This window comes from Panthera tigris, chromosome B2 (genome assembly GCF_018350195.1).
Source record: "Panthera tigris isolate Pti1 chromosome B2, P.tigris_Pti1_mat1.1, whole genome shotgun sequence".
Classification (NCBI taxonomy): Eukaryota; Metazoa; Chordata; class Mammalia; order Carnivora; family Felidae; genus Panthera; species Panthera tigris.
Window position 1 is genome coordinate 130,394,668 of NC_056664.1, and position 18,664 is coordinate 130,413,331.

Below are 18,664 nucleotides of genomic sequence, written 5' to 3' on the forward strand. Positions count from 1 at the left end.
CAACAAAGGACTAATCTAATTTTATTAGACTATATAATTTTATTAGAATCTAAATAGACTAATTAGACTAATATCTAATTAGAATATGAGGAAAAGACAAGAAATGGCAGTTCACCAAAAAAGATATACAGATGGCAAATAAGTACTTGAAAAGATGTTCAACATCACTAGCCTTAAGGAAAATTCAAATTAAAGCCACAATGAGATATCACTACACACCTATAAGAATTTTTTTTATTTTTATAAAAGAAAAAATAGGACATCAACTTCTATATACAAAGCTTGGAGAAATTGGATAACTCATACACTGCTAATGAGAATGTAAAATGGTACAATCACTCTGAGAAAATGTTGGCAATTTCTTTTAAAAATTAAACTTGCAAGTACTATACTACCCACCTGTACTCCTGGCATTTATCTCAGAGAAACTACTTTCCTTCACACAAAAACCTGTAGAAGAATTTTTACAGTAGTTTTATTTATTATGGTCAAAACCTAGAAATAACCCAGATGTTCTTTAGTGTGTGAATGCTTTAACAAATTTGTGATACATCTTTACCGTGATTAGCCATAAAAAGGAATGATCTATTGATATGTGCAACAACCTAGGCGAATTTCCAAAGAATTATGTTAAGTGGAAAAAATGCCAATCTCAAAAAGGTATACATACTCTAGGATTTCATGTATTTAACATTCCTGAAATGAAAACATTTATAGAGACAGAGAACAGATTAGTGGTTGCCAAGGATTGGGAAGGGTTGGAAGGTTGGGGGGGAGAGGGAATGTTGTGGTAATGAAAATATTACCACTGAGGGAAACAATAAAAGTTACACGGGATCTTTCCCTATTACTTCTAACCATCGCATGTGAATATACAATTACCTCACAATAAAAGTGAATTATCTTTCCAGATTGGAGCTGGTCATTGCCAGTTATTCATTAGCATTAATTTAGTGTAAGTAAACATACAAATAGCTCACTAAAGTAGGATAAACTAATATGTTATGGGCAGAAAAGTGGGAAAGGATTGATTTAATGAACAATAAACACCTATTTCCTGGGACCAAATTTGGCTATCATGTTATTTGTTCATCAAGGCAAATTTGGTAAGTTAATATAAAGTGAATAAATGTGAAGGAGTAAGACGCTTGCTTTCTGACACTCCAGTAAAAACCAAAGAAGAAACCTCAGAATTTAAAATCATAACACATTACTTCAAATAGTTCTACCAGTTTGAAAGTTCAGGTTAAAAGAAGTTTGTTCTTTACAAAGTCAAAAGTTTTGAAGTTATATTAGATAAGCAAAAACTATTTGGATAGTGTAGTCTACTTAAAATTAAAATTATAATTACTATGCACATGTTATTTTATTTGAATCTATCCTCTTTGGAATTTGACTACTTTGAAGTTTTTATTTCTAGCACATGAAAATAAATTCTGAACCTAACACATTAATCTCTAATTTTAGCTAGTAATTCACCCAAATCAAATCTCTCTCATGCCCCATCTGTTACTACCTCAAAAGTTATTGGTGCATAAAGTTGTACAAACATGTTATAGCCATTACCAACTCTTCAGCAGTTTGATATTCTGTTCTTATGGCACAAGTAAAACAAAATAAAACATAAAAAGTCTTTTTGTTCAGCGAATTGCCTCTTTAACAGTGGATCCTGTTCCAGTTGAGCCCTTCGATAAATTGCAATATGCAATGGTAGAAAATAGCTGAGTTGGGGGCCAGTGGTGGGAGACAGCTGAACTGCCTCATAGACTAGAGGACTCAGAGGCAATTAAAGGAGAGGATGGGGGGGGGGGGGATGTAAAGGTTAAGAAGGAAAGGTAAAATGGAGAAAGAGGAAAGAGAAGAGACAGTTCAGGGGAAAGCTACGTAAGGTAAAGTGGATAGTCAAAACAAGCTGGTCATGAGAACACCAAAGGGCAGTTAAAGACAAGCATTTTAATATTATTTTGAGGTTGTTTGTCCTCCTGTAACATCCCTCTCTTCTCTTCTTCCTCAACCCTCAAAATTATCTACTACATTCACACATGAATTTCTTATGTGGACAGAAAGAAGACAGTCCACTAAGAAAAATTTACTTAAAAACTGGATTCCTTGCCTACATTGAGTTGATGTAAAACAGGGCAACATAAGCAAGGCCACAAGGAGGTGCATCTGCTAAGCAGAGCAGAAGCAGGAAAGCAAACTCAAGGATGACCACGAGGATATAAACCTTCCCTGCTTCCACAGGCATCTTAGAGAGGTTCCCAAATTCTCACAACAGGGACTGGATAGAATCTGTAGTATATATGGGGGTGCCTGGGTGGCTCAGTCAGTTGAGTGCCCAACTCTTGATTTCAGCTCAGGTCATGATCCCAGGGTCATGGGATCGAGCCCCATGTTGGGCTCCATGCTGAGCATAGAGCCTGCTTAAGATTCTCTCTCTCTCTCCCTCTGCCCCTCTCCCCGGCTCACACTCGCTCTCTCTCTCTCTCAAATAGATTAAATAATTAAACAAATAAATATCAGCACCCATACACACACACAACAGAATAAAGTGTTAAGATATAAAACAATAAGATCTAATAAGAAAATGATACATAATACAACACATAGAACATTTTTACTTACAAGATTTTTGTCTTAGTTCATTAAAGAAATGCACAAATCTTAAATGAAAAATATAAGTAAACAACATTTCATGCCACTGGCAAAAATAATGTTATTTGGCTAATGAAAGCTAGGAAATCAATGACTACCTGGGGATATGAAGAAATTTCTATACTAACTCAGGCACACAGACAAAACCTCATTCCTGTAGAACAATATTGCATTAAAATAATAGGAAGTTCATACAGTTAAGAGTCCATACCTATAGTTAGAGCTGAAATAACATCTAAGAAAAATCCAGTAAAAAGCAATCCAACAAATTCGGGAAAGAGCTCCAAGGGTTTTGATTAAAAATGATAGTAACTCCAAACACAAAAATGTGGCCCACTTAGCCATGATAAAAAACAGGAGTTAGACTTAGAGATATGAAAATGCTATTTGTTAAGGAGGCTAGAGTTTGGAGAACCAAGAAAGAAAATATCAAATGTGACAGGATGATTATGGTAATGAGTCAAACATCTGGCTCAGGTGTGTGTGTGTGTGTGTGTGTGTGTGTGTGTGTGCGCGCACATGGGCACATGTGCATGTATGCACTTGTGTGTGTGACTGTCTTTCAAAGTAGAAAACAGGATTAATTATGATTCCTATTTTTATGGCAAATAGTAAGTTGAAATGTGGGGTACATCAATATCATCCTTTCTGTATATCTGGACATACAAACCTGCCCATTCCTTTTAGTCAAAAATGAGCCACTCACACTAAGACATTTACTTGATGGAACTACAAGTCAGCAGGCTCATCCCTAACCTCTGCACATAATAGATCTGGCCTCACTAATAATCAGACTTAAGACCATTCATATATGCCTCCAATCCTATGAGGTCATCAACAAAAGTCCTTGAGACAGTTGTTTAGTAGGTGGGTATGATGTGTTGGTCCCTTCAAGGTGACCTTGAGGTATACAGAAAAGGGGAGCAGCAGGAGTGATTAATAAAGCTCAGCCTTGGGCCCACTCTCTGCCAAGCCTCCGGGGGGGGGGGGGGGGAGGGGGGAGGAGGGCCTTTTAGGTAAAACTCCCAGAACAGTCTTGACCAGTTCCAGCTAAGACTTTAAGGAAAAAAGTTAACACCTGCCAAGCCATAGAAAGCAGAAAACATTACAAGGGAAAACTTCCATGATTATAGAAAAATATAGGTGAAATGGAGGCTTACATCAAGCTAGGTTGAAGAAATATAACAGAAAAAAAAAAAAAGAACTTACAGAAAAAGAAAAATTCAATAGTTATTTTCTTAAAATATTTACTAATAATTTGAGAGCTCCTTGTTATGAACTAAATTATGTTTCCCCCAAATTTATATGTGGAAGTTCTAAAACCCCAATGCGGGCTGTATCTAGATATAGAGGCTTTAAGGAGGTAATTAAGGTTAAATGAGATCATAAGGGTGAGATCCTAAACCAAAAGGACTCGTGTCTTTACAAAAAGGGGAAGAGACACCCGAGATCTCTCTCCATGCACATATAGAGGAAAGGCAGTGTGAGGATACAGTGAGAAGGCAGCCAACTGCAAGCCAGAAAAAGAGTTCTCACCAGAAATCGAATTTGATGGTTCTCTGATCTGGGACTTTCAGCTTCCAGAACCGTGAGAAAATAAACCTCTGTTGTTTAAGCCACCAATCTAGAATATTTTGCAATAGCAGCATGAGCAGACTAATGCATTCATACCCAAGAAATATCCTAAAGTTTAATACATATCCAAGTATTATTGAGAGCTTGTGTATCCAGCTCTGTGGTAAACTGAGGTTGAAAAATGAAATTTAAAACATGACTCCCAATGAACGGACCCTTGTTAGTTACACAAAAGTTACACAAAGCAATTAGTGAATGAAACAAAGCTACCTTAAATTATGAAAATAATTGTAAAACCATATGACAAAATACTAACACATAAACGAAATATTCAAGAATGGCAAATAGGCTTCCTTTCCAATGCGATTTTCAATGTATGGTGACTGAAATGCTACGTTAAGATATATTTTAATGGGCAACTGGCCCACTGGGAAAGAAAACTATGATAGATTTATGATGCGTACATGGATGTGGAAGACTGAAAAGTGGAGACGGCTGTATCCGTGTGGGCCAGAATTACCAAGAAAGGATTTGCAATGGAGGGGATGGCTCTCAAGTTGTGACTGACAACAGGCTATGTTCTGGATACATAACAGAGAGGACAGCAATGTATGAATGAGTATGATTCAAAGCAGGAAGTAGATAACAGCAACAAATCTGTTTATTCCAGTGGGTAGAGTGACAACACAATATAGACTCAGGGGGTTGATCCTACTTACCAAATTCTAAAGTAAGCACAGTAAAACAACTGACTTGAAAAAGCAGAGAACAGAACTACCACTTGACTAGCCATTAGTTAAGAACTCAGATTTTTTTCTAATGCAGAAGATTTACACTAATTAGGGATTCATGATGATACACACATCTCAAAATGGGAAGCATCTCGAGGATTGAAGCCTCTCTTGAAAAGTATGCCAAACAATGGCATAACCAGGCAATTATACTTCCATTTAAATTTAAATATAATAACAGAGCTCTCCTTCTTATAAAATTTTTAGGGAAAATCTGAAACTAAGATTGTTATTAATAGGCTTGACTCAAAGCACCAAGACTGAATTATTAATAATTCATTCAATGTGATGATAGTCTAGAGCAAAGCCAAAAGATTTGACCATCTGATTTGAAGTGATCAAATCTTTTGGTAGCTAATTATGCCTGACTCAAGGGATTAAACAAGCATATCAGCATATTAAAATGCTCCATCTCTGCATAATTGGATATATTTTCTGGATATTGCATTTACTTTCTGTGTCACATGCAGAGATGCTTATTCATGTGTTTAATAAATTTTTTCTTAATTGCTCTAATAATTTTTAATGTTGATTTTCCCACTGTCATTTAAACAATTTTTATGGTAATGTCTAGACTTTTGCTGTTTGTAAATTGGCAGGTCAATTTTTCTCACCATAGCACTCCCAGAATTGAGTAGAAATTTTATCGTGTTTCATCATCTGAACACAAATCCAAGTCACTCTAAAATAGAGGAAGCATCTATATTAGTGTTAGACTCCCTATATAGAAGAATATGCTTCCGACCAGATTTCACCCCTTTGTTTTTCATAGCTTCATGCCCACTACAAAAGCTCCTGGGTCACCTCGTGTACTTTCAGACAAATAATGTTGAGGCAGAAGGTGATAACCTTCCCTAGAAGGCACATCTCAAGAGTGTGAACATTTAGATGCAAAGAACACAAAATAATCATATTCACCCCAGGACTCTGAAGAACACTGAGGATTATTTTACATTTAACCTCCTCCTAACCAAGCAGACATGCATTTTAGCGGTTCCATAGTAAGTAAATGTTTGGCATAAAAATCTCTCTTCAATTAAGATTTTCTAGAGTGTCAAGCAAATGGTTTAATAAAGTATTCCCTGATCTAGTTCAGAAGTGAGAACCATCTGTAGTGGCTTTGTGTTTTGCTTTCCTCCACAGAAAAAGTATTCTTTGATATTACGGAGTTGATGCAAACATCATGCAGGCATGACTCTAGTTACTGGAAAGAAACTAGACATGTACAGCTAACTCAAATAGCAAATAGAATGGCCAAATGTAATTTTTAAAGACCAAATTGTTTCTGAAATTGATAAGCCACAGTGTATTCAATGTGATATTAGTGAGATATTACAGGCTGTAAAAAATAAAAGAGGGCCAATCAGAGACATTATCTTAGAAGTTACCATAGCTATAAACATAAACTACGTCTGTATAAGAAATAGTTGGGGGCGCCTGGATGGCGCAGTCGGTTAAGCGTCCGACTTCAGCCAGGTCACGATCTCGCGGTCCGTGAGTTCGAGCCCCGCGTCAGGCTCTGGGCTGATGGCTCGGAGCCTGGAGCCTGTTTCCGATTCTGTGTCTCCCTCTCTCTCTGCCCCTCCCCCATTCATGCTCTGTCTCTCTCTGTCCCAAAAATAAATAAAAAACGTTGAAAAAAAATTAAAAAAAAAAAAAGAAATAGTTGAAGAAGGGTTTTGCTGGTCTCCGGACTTTGTCTGATTCCAAGCAACAGAAAATCTGACCAACAGGGACTTCAACAAATACAGGTCTATCTCTCTCATAATAAGAGGCATAAAGCCAGGCAGCCCAGAACTGATGTAATACCAAGTGCTTTTTGACTGTCCGCTTTGCCACCCTTCACACATTGACCTTGTTGTCACACTTGTCACCTCATGTTCAAAGACTGACCCCTAGGCATCACCGGACGGACACTCCACTTCCCAGTCATAAAAAGGGGGAGGGACCTAGGTTCCTTTTCATGGGAAACGTGAGAGCTCTCCTGGGAACCACACCTAAAAAACTTCTTGCATCTCATTCACCAGAGCTAGATGACACAGCTCTCCTGAGACCAACTGCTAGCCCTGGGGGGATAAGAGAACCACACAGATTAAAGCACTAATGATTCATCCCAGTGCGGTCAAGACAAATCAGACAAAGCATGGGGGGACAAATGCTAATTAGGCCACTGATAGTGGCTGTGATGGGCTTGAGCATGTATGTCATCTTTTCCCAGCAAACCATTTTGGAAAAGGAACCACGTGTCTCTACCTGATTTTATTCAAACGTACCCAATGCATTACATTTGAATTGCAAAGTATTTTTAAATAAATCAACGGTAAAACTGAAAGCATTTTAATGCACTTTACAAACTTGAAAATTGCCCAAAAGACAGAGGGAGAGAGGAACAGACTGTTTGTCCAGTTCTTGAGATGTTTGGTTCGTAGAACCTCTTTGCTGTAACACAAAATCTCCTCCTGCTTCTAGCCATACACCTTCCCCATCCCTCCTCTTCCAGCTTTCCTGTGGGCTGCCCTGCCATCATCTCTTATAACCTTCTCTTTCCCCTAACTAGCCCTGTCCTCACCAAATATACCCTTCTTCAATATTCAATCTCCAGGGCACTACAATTTGACATCTGCCCTCAACACTCCACTAAAAAGACTTGAAATGAAGTCATCTCCTGTCAGATTCATTTTTTATCTTTCTTTACCTGCCTATAGCACTTAAAGATAGTGACCACTCTCTGTTTAATCTTTCCCCTGTTGACTCCATAATACTCCTCTTCTGGAAGGCAGTATATTAGAACAGTTAAATGCATGGGCTCATGATCCAGACGGGGACTCCATTCCAAGTTATATGAATTTACCATCTGTAAACAGAAATGAGAAATCCCTTTAAGCAATCTGTGCCTCCATTGTCTCACTTGTGAAAAAGGAATCCTGGTACCAGCTCCTTCACAGGGTTGTTATGAGAGAATTCCATTAGATAACCCATTCAAAGGATTTAACATAGGACCTACCACAGCTGGTGTTCAGTAAGAATTCTTAACTACTATTCCTCTCATATCCCTTCCAGTCCTTCTTGTCAGTTTGAAACTGTAGGCTGACTTACAAAACAGATGTACCCCGAAAAGAAGCTCATATCGTTTTAACAACAGCTTTGTCCAGACCTATATGTTTCAAGACAAAACTATAGTAACAGTGACTCCACATGGGCTCATGTGTTCCAAAGACAGGACCACTGAGTTTTTCAACAACCCACCTAGTTTATAAATGCTGACCAATTTCTGCCCGAATCATGCCAGCTTCTCCCTAAAACTAAAACTAATTGAAACATCCAAATCTTTTCACTTTGAATTGTTCTCAAGGCAAATTTCTCTTAGTTCTCTCTGTTTAAAAATAGCTCATTGGTGCAAATATAAGACTTGACTTTTATTTTCTTCTTGTTGGTTTATTCCTACTTTGGGGACTTCAAATTTTGAATATTGCTTCTCTCAAACAAAATAGCTACTATCTCGTCCAGTTCATCTCTTACCAGGAAACTTGATAAGCATGCGTCCTAAATTACTGATAAAAAGATTTAGCAGGAAAGGATCTAGAATAAAGTGACTTGTAAAAAGCCACTTGCACTCACCCTCATGTTCTACTGGTTCATCAGTCAGCTGTACAACTAGCGTGAATCCACCTAGCTTGTCTATTAGCCAGCCAGTCATTTTCCAATTTGGGGACAAAAAAATTGGGAAATTTTTCTCAAATTCTTTACTGAAACTAAGATGCAACATTCCTCCATTTTTCCCCTTGTATAAATGAGGATTGTTATTTGATGAGGTAAGACTTCTAAAGCAATTTTAAAGCTCCTTAAAAATATGTAATGATGGCGAAATATCAAGGTGGGGTTTTTTTTATCTTTTTGTGAGTCATAAGTCCCTTTGAGAATCAGTGAAAAGCTATGAATAATCTTCCTCAAAATTAAAAAAAAATTAATGTTTATTTATTTTTGAGAGAGAGACAGAGAGACAGAGAGAGAGAGACAGAGCATGAGCAGGGGAGAGGCACAGAATCGGAAGCAGGCTCCAGGCTCTGAGTTGTCAGCACAGATCCTGACGCGGGGCTCGAACTCATGAGCTGTGAGATCTGACCTAAGCCGAAGTCAGACGCCTGACTGAGCTACCAGGTGCCCTTCAAAAAATGTTTTTAAATGCTCATGCACACAGTGCATACAGCTTATCATTATTATGTATAGTGGAAAAAGGAATTGTGCTTTATAATTATGGCCATCAGAGAAAGAGATGAAATTTTCATTAACATATCAATTCAACTTTAGACATAAATATTTTTTTAACTTATTCTTTTTTTTTTCCTCCCTGAAAACAGCAAAGATCTATTTGGCACAAAATTTAAATTAAACATCAAGAATCACCATTTAAAAATGAAGATTTCTCTATCTACATCAAGTTTTATAAACAGCTTTTCAACAGCCTAATTTTTCCAAAGCACCTAGCTGCTTTCTCTTGTACATACAGAATGTAGTCTTTGCGGACGTATAAAAATCATATTGACGGTCTCTTTACAGGTGAAAACTAGCATTCCACCATGTTGCTAAAGAATTTTTACTTTTTCCATGCTACAGAACAAGACTACTCCAGGAGACCTAGCCTGCCACTTACATTGAAGCCTCAATATTAACAGAAGTCAGCAAGGAATCACTTACCAAGATTTATAAGGGTACTTGTCTTATTTAACTTATCTTGTAGAATTGATTCTCTAAGAAATTCTGACACAAAGTTAACTGATATGAAACCATGATAAAGTGTTTCTCAAACACGTCATAGACATCAAAGGAATCTGCACAACAACTTTATGATCTTATGATACACAGGATAAAATAAGCAAGCATCCATGATAATATCAGTCAAAAATGTCCAAATGAGTTTATTTTTTAAAAAAGTCATTGTTAAAGCATTCACAAAAAAGCCAGTGGCAAGATTTTTATAGGTGATTTTCAACTGGTTTTAATTACCTACATCAAAGTAATTTGCTTACATCTGAACAAAATTAAGCTATCTAACACTTCCTCCCAAATGAAGCAGAAGTTCTGGACAAACCTCTCTCTTACGGTGACTGTCCTCACATTTATGTCATTAAATCTTTTTTAAATGAATGGTGACTGTTTCTCAGAATTCTTTTGGGAGATAGGGAGTACACAGGAGGAGAAAGTGGAAAGATAAGTTGGGGAGATAATGAGATTGTGATTAAATTCTTTTCTTTTTTTTCTGAGATTATACACAAACTATAGAATTATAGTAGAGTACAAGTGAAATACTGCCACCCAGTGGAATTATAACATAAATAAAATCTTGAAATTTGAAAAGACTACAAAAATTCCCTATCAATTTTTAATTGGAATGATAAAGCTTAGTGATTTTCAAAGTACTTTCAAATATATTATTCCTCAAAAATAAAAGTCCAGTGGGACAGACAGCAACTGTGTAAGCACATCTTTTCCTGAGTCTGAGGTTCTAGTGGATTAAGCGACTTGACAGAGCCCTATGTTCACTGGAGCCCAAGGATGCTTATACCACGGAGCCCTCCTGAAAGACCCTCTGCCTACTCTTGTCCAAACAAGAGTTTTATTTTCTTTTGTTTTGTTTTTTCTCTGTGTCCCAGTTTTTGTGGTTTTGCAGGAGAATGCTGGACATGAAACATAATTGCAAACATTCGGCTGTGCAAAAGAGAACAGTGCTTAAGTACAAACCGAGACATGATTCTTAAATTAAGTGCTTAAACACAACTAAGGTCCCACAACCACCTGGACTCTAGGGTCAGTGTGGCAGAACTGCCTGTGGACTCAGGAAGAGGTCCTAAATCCCCTTCCCACCCCCAGCCTCCACAACCAATACATGGAATCTGGTGCCAATGGTCCATCGCAAAGAGCTCCTTTTAGAACCTTCCCCAGTCCTCTATACGTGATCTGGCCGGGACAAGGACACTGGAATTTCTGGAATATCAGTGGTCCCTAACATAAGTATTCTACGTGATGACCTTGGTCCCCGTGTCTGGGAAGCACACCGCTATGACTTTCTTCAGCTCGCGTACAGAACCAGCACAAAGGCGCACCCTGGCCCCCAGGACATTGGACCATGTGCCCTTGAATAAGGTTTTGCCCCCTTCGTCATGGAAGGTTTCCACCAGCAGTCGAGGGTCCCCTCGTATGTAACGTCAGCTCCTTTGTGCCCCCACCGCATCATCACCCGCAACTGCACGGTGTCGAAGGGGCAGGAGAGCCCGCCTGCCACGGCTGTCACGGTCTGGGGGTGTTCCTGGGGCCCGGGAGCGTGCCTTCGGCTGGGTCGTACACGCCGAAGTAGGCCGCCGGGTGGACAATGGTGATGCCCTGCCCCAGACACTGAAGCCGTGGTCCAGGCCCCGGTGCCTGGTCATCTTTACCAGACAGTCCCCCAGGCCTTTGAACTCCTGCTCGGACTTCCCCATGTCGGCTGCCACTTGGGTTCTGGCGAAATCCCGCGGGGGGGGGGGGGGGGCATGAAGCAGAGGGAGGTGGCTCCAGGTGCCCCACCTGAGGCCAGATCACCGGCAAAATAACTCCAGAACTGCGTGCGCTTGTCCACGCCCCTCCCCCCTCCAGGAAGATCTGCTTGTACTTATCCCGGAAGGCCAGGTTGAGGGCTGTGTGGGGAAGTAGCGGATGACGTTGGCCAGGTCAGGGCAGCACGCCCTGCTCCTGGGGGATGCGCACGATGCAGTCTGCGATGCCCTTGCACCGCTGGTTGGCGGCAATCTGCTCGCACCTGCAGCAGCCACTGTGCCCGCTGATCAGGGTCACGGCCGTCTTAGAGATGGTGGCAGTGAGGTCTCCAGCCAGGAAGTATTTCAGAGAAGAGAAAACAGAGACTTGGCGATTATCAAAGCTTCTCAAACATCTCCAAGGGGTCTTGGGAACATAGCTTGAAGCAGTACCCCATACTGTCATGAAAATTCTTGGAAGACTTGTATTTTTCCCTTAAAAATTCCTGTGAGATTTGTGCTCTATTCTAGATCATATGCATGTCTCCTTCAACTTGAAATAATGTTTTTGTCCCCCTGAAATGTCTTTTAGACACTGTTGCTTTAAGACAATAGTGGATTTCTATTATTCACTAGTCCAGGACCATACTGAAGATGAGAAGACAGTTTTAGTATAGCAGTTTGAGACACCTGGAAAGTACCTTGCTCAAGCTCATTCATTCATCAAGTATTTAATGAACACCCGCCAAATGCTAGGCATTGTTTTAGATCGTAGGGCATGCTATGATAATAAACACCTAAGTTATCAGGTCTCCTAGAAGAGCAAAGGTTTATTTCTTGCCTGGGCTGGAGTTCACTGTGGATTGGCTAAGCAAGGGCCATTCTTCACATTTCATCATCTTCAGGCTGGGATCATCAGACAGAGCAGTCACTATTTGGAACATCAATAGTAATCTCTTGGCAGAGAGAAAGGAGTACGGCAAAGCAATAGGAAGTGACACACATCATTTCCTCTTATATTTTATTAACCAAAGCAAGCCATATGACAAAGATATTCTTCTTCAACAGAGCAAAGAAGAATAATTCACCCAGAGGGGGAGGATGTGAACACTGGCAAACAATTAACAGCATGCCTTACCCCACCTTTTCCAAATATGCTGAGGAAAGGTGGTTCTGGGTAACATAAAGGACAGAGGTCAGATCTCTCAGTCTGCTAGATGGGAATTCAAGCAGTTAAAAGAAAGGGTTATCATAGAAGGCCAGAGGACTTGGAGTATGTAGATGTCAGACACATGAGATCTACACGAGTATGTATTAGACAAGTAGAAACGTATTTCGAATGTTTATAACTCTGATTTATGGTCCCAAGTCCCAGTACTGACACAGTATTTTATCAGCACAAAGTCCTGAAAGCTGCCTGTTTCTACTGCAGGATACCACATCTGATCAGAAGCAATATGGCAGGGTTGCTCAATGTACCTATAAATAAAACCATAGCCATGGAGGTGGGAGTGGTACACAAATTATATCCCTGATCAACATGTCAGGGCTGCCTAACTCAAATGTATGTCAAACCCACAACCAGTTGAGTGGGGCAACAGAGCTAGTATAGGCACTAATCGTATACAGTAAAACCTTGGTTTTCGAGCATAATTCATTCCAGAAACATGCTTGTAATCCAAAACACTTCTATATCAAGGCAAATTTCCCCATAAGAAATAATGGAAACTCAGATGATTCGTTCCACAACCCAAAAATATTCATATAAAAATGGTTACAATAGGGATACCTGGGTGGCTCAGTCAGTTGATCGTCCAATTTTGACTCAGGTCATGATCTCATAGTTCATGAGTTCAAGCCCCACATTGGGCTTGCTACTGTCAGCTTGTCAGCACCAGGTCTGCTTTGGATCTTCCGTCCCCCTCTCTCCCTGACACTCCCCACTCATGCTCTCTCAAAAAAGTAAGAAAAAAAAACACTTAAAAATGATTACAATACTGTAATATAATACAAAATAATAAAAAATACAAAATATAAAGAAAAATAAACAAATTAACCTGCACTTAACTTTGAAAACCTTCGTGGCTGCTGCGAGGGAGACGAGAGAGAGGAGGGTTACTGTGTAGGACAACTTCCTCTATCACTCACAGAAATCACTGCTGTCTATTGGCCCAATGGAATCTTTTTCTTTTCTTGCAACGTTAACAAGGAATCTATCCAACGACATTTGTTTTTGCCTCCTTTCGAGGATTTTGTGAAAATGTGACATTGCGTTGTTGTTGAATAGATTCATTGCTCACACTGCTACGGCCTTATTCAGGTGGTGCTTTTCTACAAAATTTGGCACTGTTTCCCACATTTTACATATCTCCCTAATCTCATTTGAAGTAAGGGATTCGTCCGCTTTTTTCTCCGCCTCCTCTGCAGACAAGATGCAGATGTGGATTTCTTATAATATCTTGCAATTTCAGCCACTCGCATACCTCATTCGTACTTCTCGATTTCTTTCTTTCTTAACTTCCACTGTAGTCATCTCCTTCTTCTTACTGCCTTTCTTTTCAACCGTTTTCTGCATGAGGGCCATTGTACACGCTCTCATGGATGTTGACTACAGTACAGTATTAATAAACTCTTGTCATATACTGCATTTAATGTAAGTGGCAATAAGGCAGCAAAGGGTCTGTATCTGCAGGCAGCCTGACATAGAAGGAAGCAAAGCACTCCTAGCTGACTCTGGTATGGAAAAGCAAAGGACGGTCCATGGGTGCTTTTAAGTGACAGAAAATACACTAGTGCCAGTTGTGGGCACCTTCCAACGTTCTGAAAAATCACTTATTTCTGCCTAACACCGCGGCCTGAGACCAAACATCTGAGCATGGGAGATGATCACTCACAATCCCACAGAGAGAGAGAGAGAGAGAGAGAGAAGGAGAGAGGGAGAGAGAGAGAATGAGAACCAGTGGCTCAGTTGTATCATGTGACATTCAGCATCACATACTACTCATATTGCAAGACATCGTTCATTTATCAAGTTAAAATTTATTAGAAATGTTTGCTCATCTTGCAGAACGCTCACAGGACAAATTACTTGCAATCCAAAGTTTTACTGTATATGACTAAAACTATGTGAGTTCACTAAACTGTGTGCTACTATTTTCATAGCTCCATAAGATCTCCAGTTGGAAGAGTGCATAGTATTCCTTCCCGTTGCTAATGCTGGAAGGTTGAGCCTCTGACCAGAAGCTCTAATGAAAGCCTTCATACTGAATCCAACCAACACGAATGGCCTCGGCAGCTGCCAGAGAAAAAGAAAGCAATCTGTCCTACAATGCCACCAATGGACCATGGCAGACACCCCATAGAGATTAAGGTACTAATCCCCTGTATCCCTAATCCAAGGAAATAAGTATATGCCTGTATGGGTGTTGTACCTTAACCAGAGGTTTGGTTTAGATAGATTCAATAATTTTACATCATATAATCATTTGTATTTAAGAACTGTATCATAAGTATAAATTATTTGAAGAAGCCGCCTCTGATTTTCATATTATTCCACCAAAGCCAATGGAATAACGTAGCATGGTTTATTGCAGATCTAAGACTGCCACAACTGTGACAGAAATCCAAGAAAAGCGACAGCATTATCAAAGAGTTGCATGAAATGTTGGGGGTAAATAAAGAGTCTGGGTGGCTGGAACTCTTGATTGTTTTCAGCAAGCGGCAGGAGTGCAGACAAAAGTAGATAACTGACAGATTGTGAGGAGCCTCAAAGGTCATAGTAAGAAGTTTGGATTCATTTTGTAGGAAATAAGAAATCATCAAAGAATTTTTAATCATAGATGTGACACTATCCAATTTGTATTTTAGGAAGATAATCCTGGTAGCAGCGTGGAGGAAGGACTGAATAGAGAAGGGACACAAAGGAGTTAGATCTTGTAAAAGGCCACTGAAATGCCAAGAAACCAAACCATAACAGAAGCAGTAGGATGAAAATAAAAAGAGGTGGCTGGGGGTGGGGTATGGGTTGAATGGAACTATTGCAACTTGCAGAATCCCTTACAGTGGTCTCCCAAACCACCTGGTTTTCAAAAGTACCTTGGGAAACTGTAAAATTCTTAGTCCCTGGCCAGTCTCAGAACTATTAAATCAAAATCTCTTAAGGATGTAGACTAGGAAATGCTTGTCACACCCCAGGGGTTCATGATGTAATCAGCCCAGCCTAAGAAGTTATGCTTCTACAAACTTACTTAAGTGACTGAGCTAGTGTCTTTAAATCATGAAAGTACAAATGAAGAATGTATAATCAGTTACAAAGAGCCCCATATTGTATGGTTCCATTTATATGAAATATTCAGAATAGGCAAATGAACAGAGACAGAAAATATATTACTGCATTTGCCAGAGGATGGAGGAAGGAGAAATGGGGATTGATTTGTTGTGAAAATGTTGGAGAATTAATGTTGATTACACAACGTCGTAAATATACTAAAAACCACTGAATTTTTACGCTTAAAGGGGTGAATTTTATGACATGTAACTTAGATCTCAATAAAACTCCTTTTAAATAAATGAATTTCTAGATTCCACCTTTGGAGATTCCATAAATCTGCAACTGACCCAAGAATCTGTATGTTTAAAAAGCTCACCAGGTTGGGGCACCTGGGTGGCTCAGGTCATGATCTCATGGTTCGTGGGTTCGAGCCCTGCATTGGGCTCGCTGCTATCAGCACAAAGCCCACTTCAGATCCTCTGTTCCCCTCTCTGTCTGCCCCTCCCCCGCTCACTCTCTTGCGCTCTCTCTCTCTCAAAAATAAATAAACAAATAAAAACATTTTTAAAATGTTTTTAACATTTTAAAAGCTCACTAGGTCAATGAAAACAATCAACAAAACTAAAAGGCAACCAACAAAATGGGAAAAGAAATTTGTATTAACATATATGATTTTAGTATCCAAAATCTATAATGAACTTATCAAACTCAACACCCAAAAAATGAACCCAGTTAAGAAATGGGCAGAAGATATGAAAGACATTTTTCCGAAGAAGACATCCAGATGGCTAACAGACACATGAAAAGATGCTCAACACTACTCATAATCAGGGAAATACAAATCAAAACCATGATGAGATACCACCTCACACCTGTCAGAATGGCTAAAATTAACAACACAAGAAAAATAGGTGTTGGCAGGGATGCGAAGAAAGGGAAACCCTCTTGCACTGTTGGTGGGAATGCAAACTGGTACAGTCACTCTGGAAAACAGAATGGAGGTTCCTCAAAAAACTAAAAGTAGGGGTGCCTGGGTGGCTCAGTTGGTTAAGCATCTGTCTTCTGCTCAAGTCATGATCTCCTGGTTCATGGGTTCGAGCCCTGTGTTGGGCCCTGTGCTGACAGCTCAAAGCCTGGAGCCTGCTTCGGATTCTGTGTGTCTCTCACTCTCTGCTCCTCTCCTGCTCATGCTCTGTCTCTGTGTCTCAAAAATTAATAAATGTTAAAAAAAAAAATAGAACAATGCTACGATCCAGCAGTTGCACTATTAGATATTCACCCAAAGGATACAAAAATACAGATTTGAAGGCATACATGCAGCCCAATGTTTATAGCAGCATTATCAATAATAGCCATACTATGGAGAGAGTACAGATGTCCATCGACTGCTGAATGGATAAAGATGCGTGTGTGTGTGTGTGTGTGTGTGTGTGTATATATATATATACACACATACACACACACACACACGTGTATATATATGTATATATATGTATATATATATATATATATATACACACATACACATACTGGAAATTAGCCATCAAAAGGAATGAAATCTTGCCATTTGCAATGACATGGATGGAGCTAGAATGTATTAAGCTAAGTGAAATAAGTCAATCAGATAAAGACAAATATCATATGATTTCACTCATATGTGGAATTTATTTTTTAATGTTTATATTTGAGAGAGAGAGAGAGAAAATGTGAGCGGGGAGGGGTAAAGAGAGAGGGGGACAGAAGATCTGAAGTGGACTTTGTGCTGACAGCAGAGAGCCCAATGCAGGGCTCAAACTCAGGAACCATGAGATCATGACCTGAGCTGAAGTCAGACACTTAACTGACTGAGCCACCCAGGTATCCCTCCTCATATGGGGAATTTAAAAAACAAAACAGATGAACAGATGGGAAGCGTGGGGGCGGGGGAGGGGGGGAGAAGAGAGGGAAACAAACCACAAGAGACTCAATGATAGAAAACAAACTGAGGGTTGATGGAGGGAAGCAGGTGAGGAATGGGTTAGATGGGTGATGGGTATTAAAAAGGGCACCTGTTGTGATGAGCACTGGGTGTTGTATATAAATGAGGAATCACTGAATTCTACTTCTGAAATCAATATTGCTCTGTATATTAACGAATTAATGCACCAGGTGATCCTAATGCTCAGTCAGGTTAGGGAATCACTGATGCATCTAGAAAATTCACTACAGAGTTCCCTGAGTTACACTTGCAGAAAAAGAAAAGATGCCAACAGCAGTGGCTCAAAATGAACAAAGCAGAGAGAAAGGCTGTCCCTGCCTCAGTCCTCCAGGCCTCAGGAAAGAAGGCCCTACTCACCCCCGCACAGAGGATGCCCCCCTCCCTCCTGCAGTCCTCATTCCCACCTCCCTCACCAGCTGCCCCCAAAGCACTCTCCCCTGTACAGCTCAGCCACCCATCACAGGCCTTCCAGGGAGTCCTATCACAAAAGGCCTAAAAACTTAAATGCCTTTGAACCCCAGACTTCGGCTTTTCCCTTGTCACTCTAATAAAACCATGATTCTCACATCTGGCTGATTTCTAAAAATAATTCTGATGCTTTTACTTTCACAATTACAGAAAAAAATAATGAGGGAAGATCCTATCTTTCTTTAAATACCAGGTTTGTTTAAAACACTATCCCTTCTATAAAGACTTCCCTGACCCCTCTCCCATTCCTGAATTCTTACTGGGATGAACTTCCTCCGCATCACTGCATATAGATTTTCAGATTTCTGTCACGGTCCCTCCTTGATTATAAATCTTTGTCTTCTCAGCTAGAATGTAAATCTCTTAAGTTCAAGAGCTGTGAATTTTTCACTGTTGTTTCCAAGCACCTATTACAATT

General features: G+C 39.7%; 1 protein-coding gene and 1 pseudogene across 3 annotated transcripts in view; both read right to left on the minus strand.

Annotated features, from left to right (window-relative positions):
- Positions 1 to 18,664, minus strand: part of EPM2A (EPM2A glucan phosphatase, laforin) — a 107,222-nt gene that overhangs the window by 74,514 nt on the left and 14,044 nt on the right. The gene's annotated exons all lie outside the window — the stretch shown is intronic.
- LOC102967835 lies at positions 9,315 to 11,996 on the minus strand (annotated as a pseudogene).